This window comes from Falco rusticolus, chromosome 14 (assembly GCF_015220075.1).
Source record: "Falco rusticolus isolate bFalRus1 chromosome 14, bFalRus1.pri, whole genome shotgun sequence".
Lineage (NCBI taxonomy): Eukaryota > Metazoa > Chordata > Aves > Falconiformes > Falconidae > Falco > Falco rusticolus.
The window spans coordinates 24,338-49,792 of NC_051200.1; the positions used below are offsets into that span (position 1 = coordinate 24,338).

General features: G+C 52.7%; 2 long non-coding RNA genes and 1 pseudogene across 2 annotated transcripts; 2 read left to right on the forward strand and 1 right to left on the reverse strand.

Moving 5' to 3' along the window:
• The window catches only part of LOC119157547, a 31,435-nt pseudogene extending 15,586 nt beyond the window's left edge, over positions 1-15,849 (reverse strand).
• Positions 15,850-15,883: 34 nt separating this feature from the next.
• On the forward strand, positions 15,884-18,623 carry LOC119157561. The gene is made up of 2 exons (XR_005107566.1): positions 15,884-16,000; positions 18,212-18,623. It is a non-coding gene; the product is annotated as an uncharacterized LOC119157561 (long non-coding RNA).
• Positions 18,624-21,183: 2,560 nt separating this feature from the next.
• On the forward strand, positions 21,184-23,254 carry LOC119157560. The gene is made up of 3 exons (XR_005107565.1): positions 21,184-21,298; positions 22,083-22,216; positions 22,784-23,254. It is a non-coding gene; the product is annotated as an uncharacterized LOC119157560 (long non-coding RNA).
• The last annotated feature ends 2,201 nt before the right edge of the window (positions 23,255-25,455 follow it).

Sequence of the window (25,455 nt, forward strand, 5' to 3'; positions counted from 1 at the left end):
CCCTCCTCTGTGAAGAGCTCCCTCCTCGCCTGCAACCTCGCCTGCTAACCTTTGCCATAACCCAAGAGGCCCAGCCTATACCACCTACCTTCCGGCCCTGCGCACTCCGGCTCCCCGATTTGCCTGGGGGCTCCTCACCATCCTGGGTTTGACACTTCAGTCTCTTGTGGGCCTGCCTGGCGTCCCCACCATGCTGCCGCTTGGACTTGCAGTGCACGCTGCCCTCTTGCTTGATTTGGCCTGCTCCTTTGAGTTTGACCTCACCAAAGGCCTGGGGAGCAGTCCCAGCTCTTAGACAAGTCCCAGAGGTAAATGACATGTCACAGTCCACTCGCTCCTTCTTGACCCTGCACAGATCCACCTGACGCACGCACTGGAGGGGCTCTACTGCTGGTGGCTCCTGGGAGCCTTCGCAGCCTAGCTCCTTGCGCTGACTCTCTGTGGGCACCTCTGAAATCATTCGCAGGCTCTGCTGCCCAGCTGCAGGCAGATCATGCGACAAATATGCTGCTAACACTTGGGTTTTAGGCTTTGCGTCCAACTGTTTGCGGCTACAGCTCCCCTGAGGAGCCTCAGTCTGTACATTACCCTCCTTACTGGAGTCAGCCTCTGGCCGATCACACTCTTGACTCTTCTGTGGAATGTCCAGCTTCCCCTTCCCCCCTTTCACATCCACAGCACTGGTCTGAAGAGATGGACCAGCAACCAGTGGGACTGGATTGGCTGGCTCCTCATAGAGCTTGGGCAAGGCCCGGCAGCTCTTGCTCTTGGCTACAGCTTCCCGTTCCTCGGGTGGGAGCCTGGGCAGCCCCTCTGGCAGGCTCTGGGCAGCTGTGCTGGACTCTGTGGGCTGCACGCTCGGGAATGTTGGGAGCTCACCTGCACCAGCTGGCTTACAGGAGCTGTTCTGGTTTGGGGGCAGCTGCCCTGCTGTAGAGATGCCGATCGAAAGCAGGGGGGTTTGATGATAAGGAGACCAGCCAAGAGGCAGAAGCTGAGGATTGGAAGGTTTTCCATTCACAGGGCATCGTGGGTACACACTTCCCTGGCCAGGATTCCAGGTGGACATGTCCTTGGACTGACACAAAGGAGCTCCTGGAGCAACTCTACCATGAAGTCTCCTGGCGGGATCCTGCTGTCCTTCTGTGCTGACCTGGTTGGACTTCTTCCCACAGGGAACCCCAGCACTGCGAGGCTCTCCCTGGTCAATGATGGAAATAGGCTCCTGCTTGGGAAGGTGGCGCGGATCTCTGCTGAAGCTCATGCCAGGGTCCTTGCTGAGCAGCAGCGAGGCAGGCACCGGGTTGGCGACGCCGACATAGGTGCCTGGAATGGTGCTGATGAGCGTGGTGTTCTTCACCCAGGAACCCTGCTCGCCATTGCGCAGGAATTCAGGGAAGATGACTAAGGGAGGGGTGGTGCCAAGACACGAGGTGACGCTGCTGCCCGTAGTCTGGGCTGCACGCTGGGACCTGGACAGGACTGTGGTGAGGAGAGCTTTGCCACTGGTGTGCACGGGTGTGAGGATGGGCATAGGAGGTGTTTTGCATTGACTGGGTGGAGGCAGTTTCTGACGATTGGACTTGGAGGAGAGATCGAGAGGCATCTCGCTGCACTCTGGAGAGGAGACCATCTCACGCTCGAGCTGTGGAGGGGACTTCAGAGGAGAGAGTGAAGTGGCAGCCCCCGGTACTTGCGGCTCGGGAGCTGCCGGGGCTCTGGCGTGCGCACCAGTGCCAGAAGACGGAGCAGCACTCCCGCACGATGCTGCCAGCGCAGCCTGGCTGGATGAGAGGGAAGGGCCAGCGGTGCATGAGGGAGCGCCCTCAGCAGCAGCCTGGGCACTGCTTCCACCCGAGGGCGAGGGGCAGCTAAACTGATTCACCTCCACAGACACCACTTTGGCGTCTGAAGCCAAGGGTCTGGTGACAGAGAAGGGGTAGGGGTAGGAGCGCAACTCTGGGGAAGCGATAATGCCTGGCAGGCAACGCTCGTGTATGTAGGAAGGCAGGACAGGGAGGGTGAGGGTGGAGGAGACCCCCAAGGTGGCTGGCAGCGTAGCCACACTGAGTGGCTGCCCGCAGCTGGGTGGTGGGATGTACACCAGTGACTGGCTCGGGCTCAGAACTGCCCCAGCCTGAAAGGTCAGGGGTAGTTTTTGCATAGCAGGGGCCTGAGATGTGGGAAAGCACACTCTGTTCAAAGTAAAAGTAGCAGGAGTGGAGGCAGAGGTGTTGCAGCTGGAGACAACCACAGACAACGTCCCTTCTGCCAGCGTGCCTGGCCCCTGTGCTCCAGTGCTTGGGGTGGTTTTCTCCTTCCCAGCAGGCTCGCTCTCTGGAGCCACGGAGCAGGCTGGAGGAGCATCAGCCTGCTTGTCACTGTGAGGCTCTGCAAGTGTCCAGGCAGCATCAGCACCACCGCTCTCCTGCTCAGCAGCTCTGGGGACTGGAGGCTCCTGCCCTCTGCCATCCCCCTGGCTCACCAGAGGGCCCAGGGCATCATCTTTCACAGTCTTTCCCACACGCTCAGGGTTTGGGTTGGGATCAGGTGGCTGCTCTTCCAGTTTGGGCCCCAGCTTTTCCTCCACCGTGTTGCCATCAGCATCCAGCCCCTGGGCACTGCTGCCACCACTGCTGACTGCTGTGAGCTCCACCTGCAACAAGAAGGGAGAAGAAGGTGTTCCTGAGAGCTGTGAAAGTGGCTCCTAGCACAACAGGCAGGACCTTCTCTCTATGCCCCGCTCAGGACACAGAGGCAGAAATGGCAAACAGTTCTTGCCAAACTAGAGCGCTGCTTTGCCTTACTGCACCTAAGTGCACCACCTTCAAGAAGGAGCCTGCGGGACCCATTAGGGTAGATGCTTTTGTTTAGCTTGTTCCACCAGGGAACGCCTTCTTGAACCCAGATGTGCACACGAGGAGCTCACCTCGGAAAGGCTGCTGCTGACGCAAAACTCTTGAGACCCCAAGTGCTGGGAGCTGCTCGTTTTAGACTCCTCATCAGAAAGGGGGGCTCTCCTAGTCGAGGAACAAGACACAGCATTACGAAAGCCCAAGACACCTTCCCAGGATCCTACCCCTCCCTGTCCCCGCATGGGACAGCAGATCAGCTGGCAGCCTGAAGCAGCATGCCTGCTCCAGGTAGCTAGCTCCTCATCAACACAGGTTATGTGGCCACTGCAGGCTGAGGGGATGAGGAACACTGCTGTCCACTGTGGCCTCCCTCTCCCAGAGCTCTGCCCGCTGGATAGCACCTCCTCACACAGAAATGCTTACCCTACACCACCTACGGGCCTGACAAGACCTTCTCTGTGGCACAGCAGCTCTGTGCACCCTCCTTACCCATGGCCATTTTGGCACACACACCCTGGTGTCACCATGGGCCAGCCCAGCCCTCCCTGGCTGCGCTGCATCACAGTCCGGCTCCACACATCCACTCCCAACCCCTCCGCTTCCTGTTCTGCCCCACCACACGTTTCCAGTCCCATCCTCCCCCGAGCCCCAGCCTGCCCCTCTCTTCTTCCACAGGCACCTCCGCACTCCCCATTCCTCTGTCTCCCAGCCACGCTCACTCCCTGCCCTGGGACTCCCCAGCCCAGCCCTGCTGCTCCCCGCCAGCCACAGGTGGACATCTCCCCCCAGCGCCAAAGCTATCTGGGCTCAAGCCGTCCGTAACAGAAGCAGCAGGTGCGGGCAGCCGCCTCGGTGTGCAGTGCCCTGCTGGCCTGCGCGTCTGACCCTTTCTCTTTGGAAGACAGTTTCTGAGCGGAAAGCCTGAATTTGGGGTACGGACTGTGAGCTCTGTGGAAATGGAGCACACCGAGGAGACAGTTGTTCTTGGCATCTGCGAGAACCCTGCACAGGAGACAGCGCTTGTGTCTTCAATGCCCTGGCCTGGGACACTCCTGCCCCAGCAGTATTTACCCCACAGGGATTCTCTGCTCTCGAAGGAACCAACCTCCAGCTCAGCTTCTGCTGCTGACATGATTTTTCTGGATTTGCTCCCCTAACCCCCAGGCTTTCACCACAAAGTAATGGACACAAGCTACAGGAGCCAGCTTTCTCCTCAGGCTCCCGCAGCCCCAGCACAGGCACCCCGCTCCGGGCTGCCTCACAACCCCCGTGACAGCCTGGTCCCTTCGAGGGGCTCCTGCCCCCTCGGCAGCAGTTTGGCAGGGCCCCTCCAGCCCAGACCGGCCACAGCAGGCCGGAGAGGCCTGTCACTAGCGAGGGGAGATGGGGGGCCGGGCCGGGCTGTGGCGCGGGGGCCGGGCTGGCAGGGGCCAGGCCGCCTCAGCACAGCCGGCGGGGCTCGGGCTGCCGCACAAGGGGGCCCGGACGTGGCCAGGCCCCGGGGCCCAGCCCCGCGCTGGGGCAGACCCGGCCCCGCCGGACCGGGAGGGACCTTTGCGGGGCGGGGAGCGGGGGTCCCGGAGCCAGCCCGCCGGCGCAGCCCGGTCCCCGAGGAGCCCTGCGGCGGCCGGCCGGGCGGAGCGCGGGCGGAGCGGGGCCGGGGCCGGGGCCGGGGCCCGCCACACACAGCCGGGCGACGCGCCGGTGAGACGCCAGGGGGCGCCCGAGCGCAGCTGGCTGCCCGCGGCACGGCGGGCGAGCGGCCGGGAGCTGGACAGCGGGACCCGGCCCTTCCCCGCCACCGGCACCGCCTCCTCCCGCCCTCGGCTACCTGCCAGGGCGGCGGGGCCGGCTCTGCCCCGTGCCGGGCCCAGGCCCTGTCAGCTGCCGGGACGGCCCCGAGGGCAGCCCCGGCCCCGGTGCTGCGGCCTGCCCCGCCTCCGGCCCCGAATGCCGCCGACCGGGGCTCCTCCACAGGCCGGCCCGTGCCGCGGCGTGGGGAGCCCGCCACACCCGGCTGCAGGGCACGGGGACGGCACGGCCAGCCGGTGCCAGCTGCCTCCCACCTGGCCCCAAGCGGGGCGGGCAGCCACGGGACAGCGCTCGGCTGCAGCCGGCCCGGTGTGCCCGTCTCACTCGCACCCCGAGCTTTGATGTTTGTTGTCAACTAGGAGTAGCTCCACGTGGTTTAGGAGAGGCGGAGGGCAACGCCATCCCCAGCTCTTATCTGAGGGACACACAGCAGGCCAAGCGGCTGCTGAGGGCTGAAGATGATCTCTGCCCGCATGTCTGCCTCAAGCCACAGTCTGAACTCTTCCCTGTCCCGCCGCTCTTCTGACCGGCCCTCGGAGGACTCGCCGCCAAAAGCCTCAACACCCACAGTCAGGAACGACAGGTGCGTGCTGCCTTCAAGCCCGTCAAACTTTTCTGGCTCTGGCAAATGCAATGAACACACGTAGTAGCCTCAAGGAAGCCACAAACTGATCAGTTTTGAGAACTCCCCCAAGAGCTGTGGAATAAAAAGGTGATGCAAAGCAACGGGGCAGGCCAAGAACTCATCTTGATCGATTCTGCCTCCCAGTCACTAATCCTCCCTAATCTCCTATTTGGTGGCATGTCACAACTCTCCCTTCTAATCATTTGGTCTGTACTAACCCTCCTGGGTCACCGCCGACAGGTCTTAGCTACTTGGCTCGCAGCGGGTCAAGCTCTTCCCCTCTCTGGCAGTTAAGAGCACACGTCTGCTGAAGCCAACAGCACATGCAGAAAGCTCAGCCTCATCACCCACCAACATCATGGATGCACTACAGCTACACGCAGCCAGCAGCTCCTCTGCAGAGAACTCCAGCATGCTCTGCTTGTGCGCCCTCCTTGTTGGAGCACGGGACGTGGGGACCAGCACAGAATGCCACTGTTTAACCACACACCCATCCCCTCCCTGCAGCTCTTTCGCACCTCAGTCCATTTTACACCATAGGAAGAACAGGTTAAGCCAGCACCAGCTCCCTTCCCATAGCCTTTCCCGATCCCTAACGCACTTTCTCCACTCTCTTCCTCCTTCCCCTACCACACCGCCCACGCACCTCACCTCTCCTCGTTGAGGCCACACATGCGAATCCGGTCTGTGCTGCTCCAGTTGTGCACCCCACTGTAAAGAGGTGCTGTAGAGATCATGACAGCTGCTCGTCACCAACCGGGACTTGCTGGGGCTCACGGGGCCACTCTGCCTACAAAAGAAAAACAGAGGATTAGTAACTCTCCCTGGGATGCTCGCATTCAACCATGCTTGAAAAAGAGCCATCCGCAGCTTCGCTGTCAGGCAGGTTTGGTGCAATACCCAAAATGCTACACCTGTGCCTGGAAGATGGCTAGAAGACATCAGTAGCGCCTTGGGACAGAATCCACGGTACGCTCATCCTCATATTAAACAATGTTACTGCCAAAAACCTCTAGCTACCCTGAGAGTTTCACACAGGTGTCTTTGCACACATATGCACCCCTCAAAAGAGTCCTCCACTCTTCTTCTCCCCCTTCCAGAGGAGCCTCCAGACCCCGGTAGTGAGCCGCAAGACCAAGCTTCTTCATGATGGTCTGTTACAATGCTGGCATCCCCATAGCTTCATATAACTTTCATAAACCGGCACACAGCGGCTTCAAGGGGGAAAGCCTCAAACAAGAAGGCAGCTGGGGTGCCCTGCAGGGGAGCAGAGGTTTGCCAACAGGGCCGTCAGTGCCATCAAGTGATAAACCCCTCCCTCTGTCAGGAAGGTGCTGGTATTCAGTATGATTACGGGTGGAAAACATGAGGAAATCCAGAGATCCATGAGCATCCAAGATTCACCGTCGGCTGGAGGAGCTTTTGAGGGAGAACGTTGCAGCCAATCGTGCAGCACTGGGTGTTCAAGCATTAAGGCAGCTTTGCTGCTCAAGTCCTATCAGGGAAAAAGCAACGAAGGAAGAGAGGCTCTACTGTGCTAACAAGTGGACTTGGTCGAACCAAGTAGGACTGACGCCAAAAGGCAGAGAGAGATGCTGTCAAAGAGGTTCTCGCTTCAGAGAAATACTAAACACACGAAAGTAAAGCAGGCATAGAGCCACAGCAATGCTCTTGGTGCAGCGGGTGAGAGTGGGAAGAAGCTGAAAGTGACACATGATCCCAAATCTCCCTCGGTTGTCTTTTCCCTGAAAAACCTCCTGGTGACAGAAGGACTGAACAGGACAAGAAGCAGCTTGCACCATCCGTTCATGCTGAAACGAGCCACGCAGGGATCTACCAGGCAGCAGCTCAAGGGATCAAGATGTGGAACTGAATGACACCTCTGAACACAGCTGCTGCCAGCCATCCTCACCCCAGCCCAAACATGCCAGTGAGGATCCTCCAGACAGGAAAGAAGGGTCAGGCACCCAGGAGAAATCGGGGCAAGGTAGCTTGTTTGCGAAAAAGAAGCAACTGACCCATCTGCACATATGAGGGCACAAGTGAGCAAACAAACTAGGGAAATCAGAGGTCAGGAGAAGAGGGGGAAACCTGCTAAAAGACACAAACCGTAAGATGGAAGAAATACTGTATAATGGAGGGAGACCCGGGCAGACGCTAAGACAGAGAGCAGGGTCATACCCAAAGAGAATGAGAGGTGGCTTGGAGCAGGAAGGGGAGGAGTCTTGTGATGCTTGGAGAGAAATGCAACATAAAGGAAACAGGGGAACAAACTATCTGCGGGGATTTCACCATCTTAGGCTAAACTGAAAGAAGGGAAAGAGAAAAGTTCTGCCCCTGAGCACAGTGGCAGGACAGATGCTTCAGAAGATATCAAAAGGGACCTTCTGTGCAATGGGGGAAGGAGATGCACGCGGCTGCACGATGTAGAACAGGAAGGAGTTGGAGATGAGCTGAAGCCTCAACTAAGCACAGATCAGGCATGACCTGAGAATGGGCTTGGCAAGGGAAAAATGATAGTGGCGTGGTACAAGGAGCTGGGAGAAACAGCACATTTTGAGTACTTGAGTGAGAACCGGTCAACAGAGGAGGCACAATGGCCACGAGAAGACAGCCAGCAGGACATAGTAACAGAGATAGTAACCTGCAGCAAAACCAGGTGGAAGAGGCTTGCTTTGAACCAGACGTCAGGAGTTTCCCTATGCTGCAGCTCGGTCCATGGGCCATGTGGTCCATATGGAGGTACCGTCCAGATCACTGGGTTATCCTTAGGTCCATTTCAGATTTCACAAACTGACAAGGCATTTTTACTTGCACACTACAAATAACCCTTACACCAATACAGCTACGAGTATAACAGCAGTTACAGAATGCTGTGCAGGAAGTTTCGTAAATTGTAGCCACATAAGGTAGACGCTCCTGATCTGGCTCTGGTCAAGCTGGGATGAGCACTGGGAACCACAGAACTTGGCCAGCACTCAGTCTATTAGGAAGCAGGTTAAATGAGGCAAAGGAGAAGCTCACAACTCTGCTGAGCTGGGTTCTTGGCACCAAGGTACCTCTGTGACACCTTCACTGTGCTGCAGTGTAAACTTGGCCTGCGATTTTCAAAAATTGAAGATCCATCTTTAAAATGCAGCTCCTTGGACAATAAAACTGTTGTGTCAAACAAGCACACGCACCCCTCACCAATGGTGTTTTGGGTTTTTTCTTCATACCTTTGCTGCTTCGGCACAAGCCAGCAGTACAGAGGGCTTAGGATACAGCTACGAAATGTGGCTTCTGTTTTGGGAGCTCTAACTAAACATGCAATGGACAGTCTTTAAGTTGGGAAAGCTTACAAAAAGCTTAAAACCAAATAAAATACAACACTTCTTTCATTTTTATAGAACTCCTTAGATTTGTATTTTTTATATAGAAATGAGAAATCAGGGGTTAGTCATGCTTTTTACGCTGTCTAAAGGCTTTATTCAGCAGTGCCTCCCCTGTCCATTGAGAGGAGGTTGTGTCCATCTTTTTTCAGATTCTCTGTAGCTGGAAGAAGTTTTTTTGCCAGCCACTGCAGACGAGTTTTCCTAAAAGGCACAACTGGTCCATTTACGTATTCCTTCAGCATGATAATGATTTCAAAACTGCGCCTGCTGGTCTGAACCTTGATTTCATGTTCTAGTTCCCCCTAACAAAATAAATATAACGTTCTTTTCTGTAGCTGCCGCATTGCAACAGGGTCTCCAGGAAGGGATTCTGCATCCAGCCCATCATAAAGAATCACACAGAATTCAAGAGACTATTTTAAGACCAACACGCTCTACACTGATTATACACCTCAGTGGTGAAGATGAGAATGAGGAGTACAATGAAGAGGAAGAGAACTGTAAACCGTTTTTTTTCTTTCTTTTACAAGGAAGAAGAATGGTGGGGTTTTTCCAACTTTTGCAATGCACTGCACAAATGATTTCTTAAAATAAGCATTACATTTCTAGAAAAGAGCTGTCAACAAGTTTTTGAAATAGTTTGCCACTAATCTTCAAAATATTGGAGCTGATAGCCACCCCCTGTAGCTGACACAGTCTTTTCTAATTCCTGTGAAATGCCTAGCTGCCTATTTCCATAGTGGTATTATTCCTAAATCTCCGTTTCTTTAAAGAGAGTTTAAAATGGGATCCACCAATCAGGTGATCAGGTCCACAATTCAGATGGTCATCAAAGAGTCTGCAAAATTTCTCAAATTTCAGGTACTTCTTTATGGGAAGCATACTCTTTGCTACTTTAACAGAATGTGTATGTGTAGGTGTAGGTATTTACAAAGAGGCGTTTTGTAAAACGTTAGTTAAAACGTTGACTGTCTCTCACTTAGAGATGAGAGATTCTGAGGGAAGGAATGGATTGCACGTTCCCAGAGAGTGAAAGCGAGAGAACACCCTGCTCCCATGCGTTCCCTCCGTAAATGCCTGTGCTAGTTCTCAGGCGGCCGCAAGCTGCTTTTCACATCCCCCCTGCCCTTCAGGCTGGCTGGCAGGGCTGCCTGTTAGCACTCCCTCACTGCCTTTCAAGCTGCGTAAGCCCCAATCCCATCAACAAGACAAACGGGAGGGCTTTGCTATCCTTATTATCCTCAACGGAGACAGGGAAGGAGCACTCACGTCACCAGCTCTGCTGGCAGGCATCACAGGACAGCAGGTCTGAGCAGAGGGTTTGTGTCAAGCCCTCCCTGGGGACACGTTGATCCCAAAGGTTTCCTTTTGGGTGTCAAAGGGTGATTGCTTAGAAAAGGAGCGCTGAGGATGGCTTTGGAATCATTTAAGATCAACAAAGAGTAGCTTCTGAGTACGTGTTGGGCCTGCAGTTCCGTTGCACTTGGCAAGAGCTGCTGTTAAGGACTCCTTTTCCTGGCCAGAAGCAGAGTTTGTGGGCAGACAAAAACCAACAGAAAATCCAGAACCAACAGAAAATTCTTAAATCCCTTGCTGAGGAATTATCAAAAGCTTGACTCCGTTTAGTGCTTCTGGGTCTGAAGCTGAATTTCAGCAAGCAAAAGCATCTGCGACAACTCTTAGGTTGTGTGTCCTTTTGATGCTGCAAAACATAAATAATGCTACTTGCATGCATCTCAGTTAAATGTACCGTGGCTAGCTTCTTCAACTAGTCTGGAGCTTAAAGGTCAGCTTCAAAATGCTGCCTGGTGTACTTTTTTCTAAACATAGCTTCAGTCCGCTTGGAAGAAAATGCGACTGGCTACACAAGTCTTGATGCAAGGTAGAAACAAAGCCTATTTGTAGCCTAACATGAGCATCAAATAATAATTACCTGATCAACAGACTGACAACCTGGCTGAAGACAATGCTACCAAAGAGGATAAAGTACAGGCTACGATGATACAGTCTTGCTGTGAATACAACCCAGTCAAGTAACTGTCAGGTATGTTCTTTGAAGGTTATGGGAACATTGTAGAGATGTTTGTTTTAAGAAGATAGATACATGCATATGTTTTCCTTTTTTTTTTTTTTTTTCTTTTACAAAAAACTTCTAGTTACATGAAAGACCCCTGGGATCCACGTCCACCATCAAACATTTGTTTTTGTTGTGGAAACCCTGGCCACAATAGAAAGAACTGCCCAACAAAATGGGTCAGTTTGTGGGGCACTTCTGATGCTACCGAACATTTTAGGGTTTTTACCTTGGCATTTATGTGACAAAGACATGAACACTCCCAGTCAGAATTGTTTCTCTTGGGGTGAAATACAGAGGTTATATGGCAATGTTGCAAAGCCCTTCCAAATTCAAGGGAAGCCTGGAATTATGAATTACAGCAAAGCAGTAGTTAAGTCACAGTGCAATTTGATGGCATCACATGAATTTATCAGGACATTTAAGCTTTTGAAAATACTTCAAGGACAAAATGCTTAAAAGTTTTTACAATGGCTGGACAAAAAGTGGGATGATGCAAAAAACAAGGGTTCCTTTTGTCACTTTTCACTAAGCTTGCAGAATGTAACTTATACAGAGATACTATAAAATGGTGCATAGGCACAGCATGTTAACCATAACTGAGGATGTGTGTCATAGGTAAAGCGGTTGATTTGGTAACACATCTGTAGTGAGAATGATGTTGCTGTCTGCTGGGAGAGGGGGGGAAGAGAGTAAGACATTCTGCCCCTCTACGCCTTGCCCTTAACATATTGTTATCATGCCTGAGACAGATATATTTTTTTTTTTAATCTAGGAAGAAGGAGATTGAGTTCAAATCTCTATTCTGTGTGCTGCTTTTTAAAACCCCAGGGCATCTGTCCTTTTTGGAGTAAAATGGTGAGTCTAGCCTATAGCAGGCCAGGGAAAGGCTGCCGAGTACTTCCTTCCCTGCGTTTTCTCCTGCCCTTTTTGACTGTGGCACTGAAGGCCACTGCTGCTTGGGAGCCCCCATCCCTAATACAACAGCCCAACATTCCTGTTGAAGCTGAGTAAGCTTGGTTTTGGTTAGCTAACGAATATGAAGTCGTTCTCCTGAAGCAAGTGGTGGAGTCATAGTATACTACCGCGTGTGGGTTAGTGTCCCACAACCCAGGGGAAAAGTGTCTGAGCTGCAGCAGCTAGCAAACTAGTTGTCCAATACAACAGTTGAAGGGAAAGTCTGGCACTTCCCCTGTTCCAGCCTTTTAGTCCTGCTACTTCTTGTTGTGCGTGGTGAGCATAAGGACCGCTGAGCTGACTGGAATTGGCTGAAATAAGGACTGGTCGAGCTGACCAAACTTTTTTCTAGGTGAGTCTCCCCTAGAAAAAGACCATTACTATAGTCATAGAGCAAACACCCTAAAAATCATTCTTCTTGATTAAGTTTTGTAAGAAATATATATATATAAATATAAAGAAATATTTATAGAACTGTATAGATCTGTGCTAGAAAACCTAGGACATCTACTTACAGGTAGCTCAGTAGAACTCCTTCTTACTGATTCAAAACAATCCATCCAAGACACAAGCTGAGGAAAAACTTCTTCTGTTTTTGAGTCGATTACTGTACTCTGGCAGCAGCACATTGCTGGAGACAGAAGAGGAGAATTAATGTCTTCTGGAAGAATACAGTGTCCAAAAGAAATGCAAACCCAGCATCATTAAATCTGCACCCCAATCCAGAATGTTAACTGTGTCCTCAGCAGCATCAAAACAGGTTTGCAAATGCATGAAATTTATAACTATTGCATGTATTGTTGCGATGACATAATGAAAATAAAAGGCATACCCAGTGACTAATGTTCACTCTGATTGAATACTTATTTCCATTGAATTTTAAACTCATTGGGTAAAAAAACTTGCTCAAGTTTTTTTTTTTTTCCTGGAAAGGATCCCTTTAGCAAGTGTTGTGACCATTCCTTAAATGGTTTTCAGTTCATCGGTTCCCCTAAAGAATTCTCCAGTTAACCTCATTCTATTATGCACGGGTGAAATATTTTTTTTCCTTCCTAGCCTGAAGTTTTCTTTTAACCTAAACGTAGATAGCTTAAATTGATATCACCTAGGCTCTTTTATCTTTATGCTACTCTTTTCCAATAGCCATGATGTTTTGTTTGCCTCTCAGATGGGAAAAGTGTGTGGTTGTAGAATGGTAGTGCATTTTTGTCTGTGGGGCATATTGGAACCCCACGGTTACAGCTCTGAACGTTAAAGCTTGATCTGTTCACGCATTCCTGCTTGGCAGCATTTAATCCTGGCACAGAAAGGGAATTCTGAAGTCCCTGCGTAGGTGATACTCAGTTCAGTTGAGTAGCTTAGCAGCAGGCTACTTCTAGATCTAACAAAAAAGAGTGAACAGAATAGTGATTTGAATTTGAAAAAAACAAGGGACGGACACACACCAGAATACAGTAATATTACCCAGAAATCCTGTGTCTTTGCATCTCACGTACATTCTCATTGTTTCTTCACTCCTTTCCTGTTTGCACAGGTGAAATGGATCAGCACTTCATCTGGCAAGTTGTTTTTCTTCCCTTCCTCCTGAAGGGGAGGCAACTCCCTGAAACTCCTGGAGAGCAGACAGAGATAAGGAGCATTAGATGCGGGAGCTGGAGCAGTATCAGAAGACTGAGGCCTATGAAGTCTTTAGCAGGAGAGCACAAGACAGACAAAAAGGCAAATCACACAGACAAGGTATTGAACGGGACAAAGAGATGTGCCTGGAACAACAGAAGATTCCCAGCTGGCTGTGCAGACTGACTCTCGTTTACAGCCTTTGATTTAAAGGCTTGTTAAAATGTGGATGCTCATCTCAGGGAGCTCACCTGTGGGCATGAAACAGAACATTTTTATTCCCGCAGATCCAGGTTTCATAAACATGGCATATAGCAATATACACTAGAAACAGCAATTGTCATCAGCAGTGGCCAAACCATTGTTAATTGTTCTCCATTGTTCTGTTATTGCTTGTTAAAGACAATGTGTTTTGAATTAGGAAATTTAAAGTGCTGAAGCAGCTAAAGTGGCAGAACCAGGCCTCGTCCCCAGTATAGCCCTAATCCAAGCCTGGTTTAACACCCAGTCCAGTTAATCAGTGGGAGAACAGAGAAACAACAGATCATCCATTTGTGCACACAGGTGCACAATTTCTAGAAAAATTAGTAGATGTGACTAGGAATTGCTTGTTCAAAGACTAAGTGTGCTTGAAGGAGTGTGTGAGTTAAAGCTGGCAGAGATCACGATCCGAGGAGGAGCCTGGAACCCAGGCAGAGACTGGAACCGAATAGATCAGTCAGCTGGGACAGGGTCAGGTGAGGGATTTGCAGAACTGACACGACCAAAGGAAACTTCTAAAAACTTCGGACACTGACTAATGATTTGGTAAGTGTATATAAGCCGTGCTGTATCCCTTTGCTCTGCCACTCGCTGGGGTGGTAGCCCAGCTCTGAGTTGTGATTAAAGCAAACCAAATTTAACAAAGTTGTGATTATACCAAACCAAAGCTGCCGGCAACTAGGTGAAATCACCTGATGAGACTTGGACATGGGTAATTCCAGACACAGACCTGAAAGTGCTCTTGCATTTAAATTTTAAAAATCGCAGACTGGTGAGGAAGGTAATCAATTTGATAAGAATGGAAAATAGACCCAGCATTGGAAGGGGGGCAGCCCTTGCTGAGGTTTTAGAGAACTGGGAAAAGATACCCCTGGCACAGGCTTTGCTGAAATGAAAATTCATTATTTTGTGCCAGGAGGAATGGCCATTCCTGACTCGTACTAGAGGAGGACCCATGGATGTGTGGCCTCCTAGAGGAACTTCTAAGCCTCATAAAACAAAAAAATTTTGAGAATAATTTTAGAAGACTTTGGCAGCCAGGATATTGATTATTGGTATATTCGGTATAATTTGGCACAGCAAAGACATGAATCACCTAGAAGAAGGGTCCTAGCTAATGCAACTGCAAATTATTTTTTTTATTTGTTAGTTGTTTAACTTATTCTCACCCTCACATACCCTTCCCCTGAGTCGTTTGCCTCAGTATCATGTGTATTCTGTGTATTAGTTAATAACTGTTAACTAGTTATTTTGCCCCTTCCAAATCTTTCATCTTTGTGCATTACATGCCCAAAATGTGGGTGAAAGGACAGGATAGAGGCTTTTCTATAGGCTTGCTTTCCAACTAATCACCACCAACAGAGAGAGGAACAAACTCCAAAGCAGGGAACATCTTGAGGTTTGCCTGTGGCACACTGTGAGCTCACAGGAATGACTTAATTGCCACTCATCCTCTTGGCTTCATACTACTACTATAGCAACCTCTGGACAACACTTTTCTTATGGTACATACGCACAGCTGTTCCAGTACTTCTAATCTCTCCCCAGATCAGCATGTCCCTGACATCAAGTTAGTTTCAGTTTCCCTTCTGGAATTTAACTACTACTTTTAATTAAACAAGGACCTCACAGATGAAGACAAACTACAAGAAGGAATGTCAAATGCATCTATCAAAAAATAAAACCCCAAGCCACTTTCTTGTCAAACTTTAGTTCCTTCATGTTTTACTCACCAAGAATCAGTGCGGGATGGCACACAACGTATAGTATAAAGCAGTAAGCATAATGCCTTCAAAGACACCATGTACTCCCAGAGGAGTACAATGTCACTTTTCTGACTCACAAGGGAGAAAATGAATTGTGGCCGCTGAACATCCAGCATTCAGAAAAAGACGGAATGCAGCACCAGCCTGCGGACGGGGCTGGCTGAGCTGGAGGGACGCGTGCTGCTCTCTGTACACGAGGCCAGCCAGCTCTCCCCAGCCAGCTGCGTGCAGCTGTGCAACACAGGAGAAAACCAGAGGCACTCAAGAGATGAAAATGGCAAATGGATGAAAATTTGTGCAATGAATGCAAATTGTGCAATGAATGCAAAAAATCTGAGGAGGTAAGGCATACTTCAAGGACAAAACTCCATGCTTTTGCTCCGGTGAGAACTTACTGCTATTTCATCTCCCCTCCTCAGGCTTCTGCTCAGCGTTTCCAGCAGGATCAGAGGGCTCATTCTGCAGCTGCCGAACCTGGGACAACTCCTCTGCCCCATGTGGGTTATTCACTGACTGTCAAGTTCCACCACCGAACGAGCTCGTCTGAAAAAGCCCAGAACAGCAAAACCCTTGAACCGTCGATGCCCTGCCTGGCAGCCACCCTGACAGCGGCAGCTGCATTTTACCCGAAAAAAGCCTCCTGCAGCATGTGCGCTCCCGTGAGGGGCCCGTTCTCTCTAATCCCCCCCGGAGCAGTCTCCCCCCGTGCCCGGCCGACCCCCCCCTGCCGCGGGGGCTCCGCAGGCGCCGCTCCCTGCCCGCACCGGGGCTACCGGCACCCGCGCCAAGGCAGCGCCCGGCGCACCGGGCCCGGCTGAGCCGTCACGGCAGGGCCGGGGGCGGGGGGGCTGCGGGCCCGGCTGCGGGGGGCAGCTGCGCGGGGCGAGCGGGGCAGCGGCAGGCTCGGGGGAGCTCTGGGGAGGCGCCAGCCGCCGCCGCCGCCGCCCCCCCCCCCGGCTCTCGGGGCCCCCGGGCCGCCCCCCCCGGGGCCGCGGCGGAAGGAGCCCCCCCTCGGGCCCGCTCGCCGCCCCCGCCAGGCTCGCCCCCCGCAGCAAAGCGCCCCCGGCGCCGCTCCGGCCCGCAGCGCCGCCAGCCCCCGGCACGGCCCGGGCAGCGCGGCCGCAGCCGAGTGCCGGCAGCCGGCACCGCCCGGCGCTCCCGACACGGCGCGGCCGCCCCCCGGCAGCGCTGCCCCCGGGCCCCCAGCGCGGCTCCGGCCCCCCCGGCCCCGCTCCCCGCCCCGGCCCGGGCCCCGCCGCCCCCCGGCGCTCTCCCCCGCGCCCGCCGCTCGCCGCCCCGGCCCCCGCTCACCTGCCCCGGCGCGGGCGCGGCCCGGCGGCGCTCAGCGGCCGCTCCGCTCCCCGCCCCGGCCCCGCCGCCGGCAGCCGCCCCGCTACAGGGAGGGGCCGCCGCCGCCGGCCCCGCTGCCCGCCGCGGGGTCCCCTCGCCCCGGGGTCCCCCCGCCCCGGCCCTCAGCCGGAGCCCCGCGGGGAAAGGGGCCCTGGCCCGACCCCTCCCCCGGGCTCCCTCGCAGCCCCCCGCCCGGCGCTGCGGCGAATGAAGAGACGGGACGCAGCTTGATGCAAGCAAGTGCCCATTTATTAGTGATTTTCTTACAATTATATATGTTTCTGCCTTCTACATATTACACACTGATTGGTTAAATCTTAAGCGTAAAAAACACTGATTGGTCAATATTTAAGGCACACCGTTAGAACAACAGGTACTTACTAGTTTATCTTGACCTAGCAATAATTTTTATTCCAAGGTTAGGGAGTTTCTACGCGGCTTTCTTAATTACATATTGGCGCCATCCGTTCCCTTATCTGGCTACTTGTTTCTCTGTCCGTCTGGTTGCCTCCTCAACTGTGCTGGCTCAGGGGTCTGCAGTTAGCTTGTTCCTTTGCTCCCAGGGCTTGTGCCCTACAAGTTCTAACAAGTCTCTATTCATCAGGCTATCAGTACTTGGACTCTTGTCCTACACGGCGCCGAGGGGGCGCGGACGCAGCCGGGGGCGGCGGCGGGGAGCGAGCCCCGGGAGCGAGCCTGCTGCGGGGCTGGAGGCCCCCGCGCCCCCCCTGCCCCGGGACGCTTCGGCCGTCGTTCCCCGAGCCGCGCTCGCCGTTCCGGGGGGCTTGGCGACGCTCCCCTCCGTGCCCGCGCCGGGACGGGCTCCCCAGGGCACGGACGCCCCCGGCCCCAGACCTGCCCCCCCCCCCCCCGGCATGTGGGCACATGAAGGAGACCCCAGCGGGGCGCGGAGGGGCTGGGGCGGGTGCGGGGCGGGTGCGGGGCAGGGGGAGCTGAGCTGAAGGGGGCGCTGGGCGAGCGGGGCCGCTCGGAACGCGGCGCGTCCTCTCGCAGCCCGAGCGGGCTGGACTCTGAACGCCGCTGTCACGGCTGCTCGTTGCGGGTTTGCACACGTGCCTGGCACAAAAGCAAACGCTCCGGCTGGTGCTGGAAAATGCCTTATCCCTTCCGTAGCTGTTCCGCCTGGGACAGAGTTAATTTCCCCCTGGTAGCTGGCACAGACCTGTGATTTGCTGTGGGATGAGCCCCAGGCTAGTAACACTCTGTTGCGTGCTGCCCGGCAGCGCCCTCGCACCAGCGAGAGGGCTGGGGGCACCGGAGGCTGGGAGGGGACACGGCCGGGACAGCTGACCCACTGGCCAAAGGGCTGTGCCATACCTTATTTCATGCTCAGTGTATAAACCGGGGGAAAGCTGGCCAGGGGGCCGTGCTCGGGAGCCGGCTGGGCAGCAGTTAGTAGGGGGCGAGCAACTGCGTTGTGCATCACTTGTATACTCTAATTCTTTTCTTATTCCACTTCCTTTTCTGTCCTGTTAAACTGTCTTTATCTCAACCCACAGATTTGACACCAGCAACACTCCGCCACCACCCCCCCAGTTCTATCCCCCAACCCGCTGGGGTGGGGGGGCATGGGGCAGGACAAAATGAGCCAAAGTGCCACCTGTGTGGTATTTAGCTGCTTGCCAGGTTCAACCACACCACCGCCCTTGCAGCACCGCTCAGGGAGATAACCCCATGAGGCCGCAGGACGAGGCTGTACCATCATCAGAATCCAGGCTTACGGATCCACCGCAACAGCCACAGCCCTTGTGCTGCTGCTGCATGTCTTGCTCGCTTGGTCAATAAAGCCCAAAGTGTAAAACTTCAAAGAGCAAAATGAAAAATAAAGAACAAATCTCGGTAATTCACTTTCTACTAAAAAAAGTGTGGGTATGTTTATGTGCATCCAATAAAAATACTTACAGTGTGGAAGTGTTTGATTTTTGTTTTGCATTATTGGAACTTGCATAGCTGTGAACTGGTACTATTAAATTACCCATCTCCAAAATACAGTTATAATTTGACTAGGGTGGGGTTTTTTGTTACATAATTGGGAGTGACATCTGGCCAGCTGTGCTGCCCAAGAGAGATGCTACTGATCTGCCAGGGAAATGTGCCATTGCAAGAAGGAGACAAACAAAGTACTTCGGAGCACTCCTTCAAAATATTGGGGAAAATCCCATAACATTCAGCTGCACCTTTTTAAACATTGATGCCAAAATGGCACAGAGTAACGGCTCCGAGACAAATTTTGTCTGTAAGTAGCAGCTGGTTCACACCGGACAAACTAGCCCCAAAGTTTTCAGTGAAAAGTCAGGTAATTTATAGTTTTCATGAGAGGTTACAACATCTTTACATACGTATTCGTTTGATTTCTACATCGAATCATTCTATTCATAATAGGTGGGATCTAGGTGGAGTAAACCTTTCAATTTTCTTTGTTCAACGATCTCTTGACTCAGGGTCTCCTTATCTCCTTCAGGTGCTCACCTTACCTTTTCTAGTTATTCAGAGTACATTCCTTTAACATGGTCAGTGGAACCTTTTCTAATTATTCAGACTACATTCCTGAACTTTAACACCGTCAGTGGAACGGAACAGGCCAGCCATGCCGTCTTCACCTTATCTCAACACAAAGTTTTTCATCTTACCTCACACAAACGGAGCATCACCCAGAGCATTGTACCAAACCCATCCTGACTGATCTTTTTAAGACCTTGCTCTGTTTCAACATTGAGAACAAACCCCTAACTGCTTAGGGACACCTAATAAATTACGTGCTACCCCCCCACTCGACCCCACCCCCCAATCGACCCCACACCCCGACTCGACCCCACAACCCCAACTGACTCCAGCCCCTACACTTGACACCACCCCACACTCGACCTTAATCACCAAATCGACCCCACCCCCCCACTCGTCCCCACCCCTCGAATCGACCCAACCCACCGACTCGACCCCACCCCTCACTGGACACCACCCCCGACTCAACCCAACTCCACAACTCGACCCCACATCCCCACTCGAACCCACCCCCCGACTCCACCACACCCCCGACTTGACCCCTCCCCCCCATTTGACCCCACGTGCCCACTCGACCCCACCCCCCCACTGGACACCACCCTCCCTCTCAAATCCACCCCCCCACTCGACCCCACATCCCCACTCGACCCCGACCCCTACTTGACCCCACCCCCCCATTCGACCCCACCCCCCCAACAGGACCCCTCCCCCCCACTCGACCCATCTCCCCCACTCGACCCTAACCCTAACCCTGACCCTAACCCTGACCCTAACCCTAACCTAACCCTAACCCTAACCTTAACTCTAACCCTAACCCTAACCTAACCCTGACCCTAACCTGACCCTGACCCTAACCCTAACCCTAACCTAACCCCAGCCCTAACCCTAACCCTGACCCTGACCCTAACTCTAACCAACCCTAAACCCTTCTGCAGTACCCAATTTCTGTCGCTAGATGGCAGCAGCGCCCCACCAGCCCTGTGCTGAGCACCGGCCGGGCGAGCACTGGGCGGGATCTCAGCCCAGTTTACACCACCGGACCCCGGGAGCGCTCGCTGCGGCTGCGGGGTTCCCTTCGCTCTGCCCTTTGCCCACTCGCAGCCCGGGCATTAATGCTTATTGCCTCCGTATGCAAAAGCACCCACGTGGCTCAAGCTGTTAAATGCTTTCTGCATGACGCATTCCATTTTGCTGTGGGAAACAGGGGTGCATTTGCTCTGTTTGCATTTGGAAGCACGTTAGTAACAGCGATTTTAAATATATTTTATTGAAATAGAAGCGATTTTGCAGGAGTGCACTTTTTGAGTAGGACAAAGCGACTGCTGTGAATGTGTGGCTTGAGAAAAGCTCATACAAGTTTTCCCCTGCACAAGTAAGCCATTAGGAGCTGCTGCACGGTTTAACCTCTTGAGCCCATAGCCGTTCCCTGTGAGGGAAAAGTGAAGCGTTACCGGAATGAAGGGGTGCGGAGTACGCGGCAGGGCTGGAAGGTGGGACAAGGGAGCGGGGTCTTTCCTCCGCCTGCCTCTCCCCGCCCCCCCCTCCCCCAGGCAGCCGCTGTGGGCACAGCCCGCGCCCCGCGGGCGGCCTCCGCAGAGCCCCGGGGGCCGGCAGGCCGAGGGGAGCCCGCGGCGGCACCGAGCCCCTGCCCGCCCCGGCGCGGAACGGCAGCCGCAGTCCCTCCTCGGCCGGCTCCGAGCCGCGCTGCCCGGCGGGGCGGGGGCGGGGCCGGGGGGCGGGGGCGGGGGCGGGGGCGGGGCCGGCGGGCGGGGGCGGGGCCGTCGGGCGGGGGCGGGGCCGGGGGGCGGGGCCGGGGGGCGGGGCCGGGGGGCGGGCCGGGGGGCGGGGCGGGGCCGGGGCCGGCGGGCGGGGGCGGGGCCGGCGGGCGGGGGCGGGGCCGGCGGGCGGGGGCCGGGGCCGGGGCGGGGCGGGGCCGGGGCGGGAGGGCGGGGGCGGGGCCTGGCCGGCCCCGGAAGGTGGGTTCATTTCCGGCCCGCGCGGCACCCTGGGGCGGCTGTGGCGGAGCGGGGCCTTCGCCGGGAGCCTGGAAGACTTTCGGGCCGGGGCGTGCGCCGGCGCGCTGGGTGAGCGGTCGGACTGTGGGCGGCCGGGGACCGGTGGGGAAGCCCGGGCGCGGCCGTCGGGCAGCGGCCGCCTGGGGGGGACGTGGCGGGCCGGCGCTCGGCCGCGGCAGGGAGCGCCTGGTGCCGGCGGCGGACGGGCTGAGGCGGGCGGCCCGGCCCGGGACCGGCGGGGCTGCCGGCGGTTCTCGTCTCCCCGGCAGTGGCGGCGGTCAGCGGGCTGCTCACGGTGCTGCCTTTTTTTTTTTTCTCGGAGCTGCACCGCTACCTCAGCGAGGAGGCGAGGAGCGGCGGCGGGGCGGCCCCGGTGCTCCCTTGTGGCAGCGGGGCCCGGGAGGGGGGTCGGCCCGCGGCGCCCTGCCGCCCCCCGCCGCCTCCGGGCAGCCGCTGCAGCCGCCGCAGCTCTGCGCGGGGCTTTGTCTTTCCCCCAGCCGCTGGCCGGGCCGTGGCAGCGGGCTGGGGCCGCAGAGGCTGCCTTGGGGCCTGCGGTAACGCTGTCGCAGGGGGGTGGCTCAGGAGCCTGTTCAGCCCCTGCGAGCGGGCAAGGGAAGGAGAAGCAAGCCGGCGGTGGAATCCCCACTCCTCGCCCCCGAGTGCTGATTTCTCTAAAAAGTATTGCAAAGGGCAAGCGTTTAACTGCCGGGGAGGGTTGGGAGGCAGCAGCTCAGGTGTCTCGCTGATCCTGTGTCATGACAGTCAGCTCCTGGGCCGGAGCAGCCGAGGGGAAGAGGCCTTTGGATTTGCTTCCCAGTGAAACGGGGCTCTTTTGTTTTTCCTTTGTACTTAGGTTCATCTGGAATTGTATGTTGACAAATCAAGGGGAGCTAAACTGAAGGTCAATCTAGATGTTACTTTTCCACATGTGCCTTGTGCTTGTGAGTCAGACTGCTGCCTGTGAAGGGATAACTTTTGTACTTAGGGGTAGGGACATGCATGACTTCTGCCTACTAGATGTTTTAATCACTCCTACCATCATGCAGATGATTGTTCCGAAGTTGTCAAGGAAGTTGGTAGTAAAGACAGTAGCAACAGCATAGGAGGCAGTAAGATTTTCACTGCTTCAGCCTCATATTTGATGTCCTACACTAAAAGCATAAAGAAAATCTGAGATAAAGTGATAAATTGTGTGCAATTACATAGATGAACTGAAAACTTAAAGCCAACACAGGAAAACACAAAGTGGTATGCATTTTTCAAAGAAAAGACAAGGTTTGAGTCTGAAATATGGACTCTTGCTTATAATTTTGGTTAAAAGCCATAGAAAATAGGCTAAGGGAGAGGAAAGAATTGCCTATTTCAGCATTTGTAATCTGTCAAGGTGTTAGGAAAATTAACACTACCACAGAATATACAAAAGAAAGACATAATATTTTAGCTTGGTGACTCCATAAACTGCCTGATTCCACATATGTGCTCCTATTTGCTTCTTAAGATGTTATTTTCTTTAAGATGGCTACAATGATGTCTGTGTTATCACTTCATTCACAGGGCATTTCTACAGAATATGCTCATTTGGAAAAAGAAAGTCATTACCAATTTGTATCTTTCCTGGTGGCTGATCTCACAGCTCTTAAATCACATTGAAGGAAGAATGTGAATCTTCAGACTTGTTTGCAGAATGGGGTGGGGGGGTGTGTCTTTCCTTTGATATTTGGAGGCATAGCAACAGATTCCTCAAGAACATTCAGAAAATGGTTTTACTTAAGTGATCTATGATCACTCAACTCAACAAAGTAAAAAACCCTAGTGCCACAAGCCTCTAAATACATATGCATGTAACTGCATTTGAGCGCACTGTTAAAACCAGTGGTCCTACCTCTAAATATAAGTTAAGGAGGAAGAGAAGTTTGTGGTGCAGAGGGTGCGAACTCATAAGGGTGTTCCTACAGATTCTGTATATGGGAGAAGTGTGTTTTATTTAAATGCGTCTGGACAATAAAACTGTAGTAAAACCACTTCTATATGCTTTTGGAAAAGTATTTTGTAATTTCTAATTACTTTCAAACGAAGCAAATGCTAAGGACTAAATTAAATCAAAACAGAGTAGTGTAAACACTACGTCCTGGTGTTCCCTTACAAAAAAATCCTATTACTTAAGAAAGTATTTATTCCTGTATGAGGTAGTGGAATTAGCTCATTCCACTGGTGGTGGAAACAATCTAACACTTTTATAATAAATGTGGCTGTTTGCAAATATTAGCTTTCTCAGGCTGACAAGCTAAAATACAGATGTTCTAAGACAGCTGGTGCCTAATATCAGTCTTAGTTTCAGAAATTAAGCTGTACAAGCTTTCAGTCACTGTTGATTTTTTTTTAGTGCTACATATGCAATCTACTTTTTCACCATTATGTGTATATGTGACAAACAACAGTCTCAACTTGGAGAATTTTTACTTGCTTTAATTTACTGCTAATTAACACTGATTTTTTGATCACCAAGTCAGGTACAGGGGAAAAAACCCACAATCAATCAAGCACTTAACACTCTTCCTCTCCCTTCCCCAGGGTCACCTTAACTCAAACACGGCTCCTCCCTACTTCCTAGTGTAAGCTTGCTTTGTTTACGCTGTAGGTTATTAAATCCATCCCAGTTCCACAGGGAGGTGATAGGCAGTACAGGATGTCAGGATCATGTGCATAATGGTTTCTCTCAAATGCCCTTTGCTTTTTCCTGGTTTCCTCTCCCACGCTTTGCTTCTTGCCCTTTTTTGCAGATGGTCTTTGCCTCTTCAGGTTTTCCTGCAGCTCTGTCTCATAGTGTCCCTACTGCAGCATGGGTCATCCATGGGCTGCAGTCTTTCAAGGCTGTTCCTGCCCAGCATGGTGCCTCCTTACAAGACCCGGTCTCCAGATGGGTGCTTCCACCCCCTCAGCAGCCTGTTTCTTTCTTAAGCATGTTTTTTTTAACAATGGTGCCAGGACAACAGATGATATTGTGATTACTTCTGTGCCACCAGTAAACTTGACCTGAAAAAAAATAACTAAACTCATCTTTAGGAAAGTAGGAGAAATGTTTTTCTCTATGGTTCCTAAGATCACAATAGTAATTGGCATCTGTACTTCTGCAATGTTTACACATAGCAGCAGGAGAAATTATGTCTGCTGTTGTCTCCCTGATGCATGGCACCTGCTGCTACAACCAGAAACAATGAGAGACTGGTGGAATGACCACATCCAAGTTTCTTGTGATGCTTTAAACCAAAGAACCACAAAAGTCTCAACATATTGTTGTGGGATTTACTGAAAGTTCAAAATACATTTCTACGAGCAAAACCACAGTGGTGACAGAAAGACACTTTCCAGAGCTGTAGGGAACCCAAATTCCATATGGCTTAGCAAGAAGATTGAGAGAATGGAATATGATCCCACAGTAGTTTCCACTCAGTAGGGTTATTGCCAACTTAGAACAGAATCTAAGTCCAAATTTACAGAAAAAAAACATTAAAAACTATTCATTTGTTGCAAGTTGTCGCTTTGAAAAGCCACTGTGTACCAAGACATTTCCAGGAGACTGGGATGGGGATTGGGGGAATCAATAAAAATGCATGTTGAGTGCTGATACACGTGTTCTGTGATAAAAAATGTGCATATGTAATCACAAATCAGTGAAGACAGTTGTGGGCTTTATACCTAGTAGTGTCTGTCTTTTCTTGCACTAATCTCAAGATTCCATCTGAACTGTGACCCACACTTTGTGTTACTCAAATCAGCAGTTCTCAGGATTTAAAAATGGAATCAGGGAAGAGGGGATGTGTTTGGAATTCATGTACACATGTTCTCCTTTACGTTTGTCAAGAGATTTTGAAATGGCTTTTGCCAACTGAAATAACAGCTAGAAACATACTTGACATTTCACTTTTCAGTATTTGTAACCTTGGTGCAAATGTTTCATCTCTTAGATTATCTTGTATGCTAGGATGCAGTTCATGAAAAATTGATCTTCTGTGTTGCATCCAATATTTGGAGATTATACCACCTGGAATCTACTTATTCCAACACACCTGGTGCTGTCTCTCTTTTTAGCCTGTAATATGACTTAGCTTTGCCACTACCATGAATCATAGTTTCTGGGCTGTAGAGAAGCCTGTTTACTTTTTTCCCAATGTGTTACATACCATATAATGTGGAAAATGACTGCAAATATATGGATACCATGAACT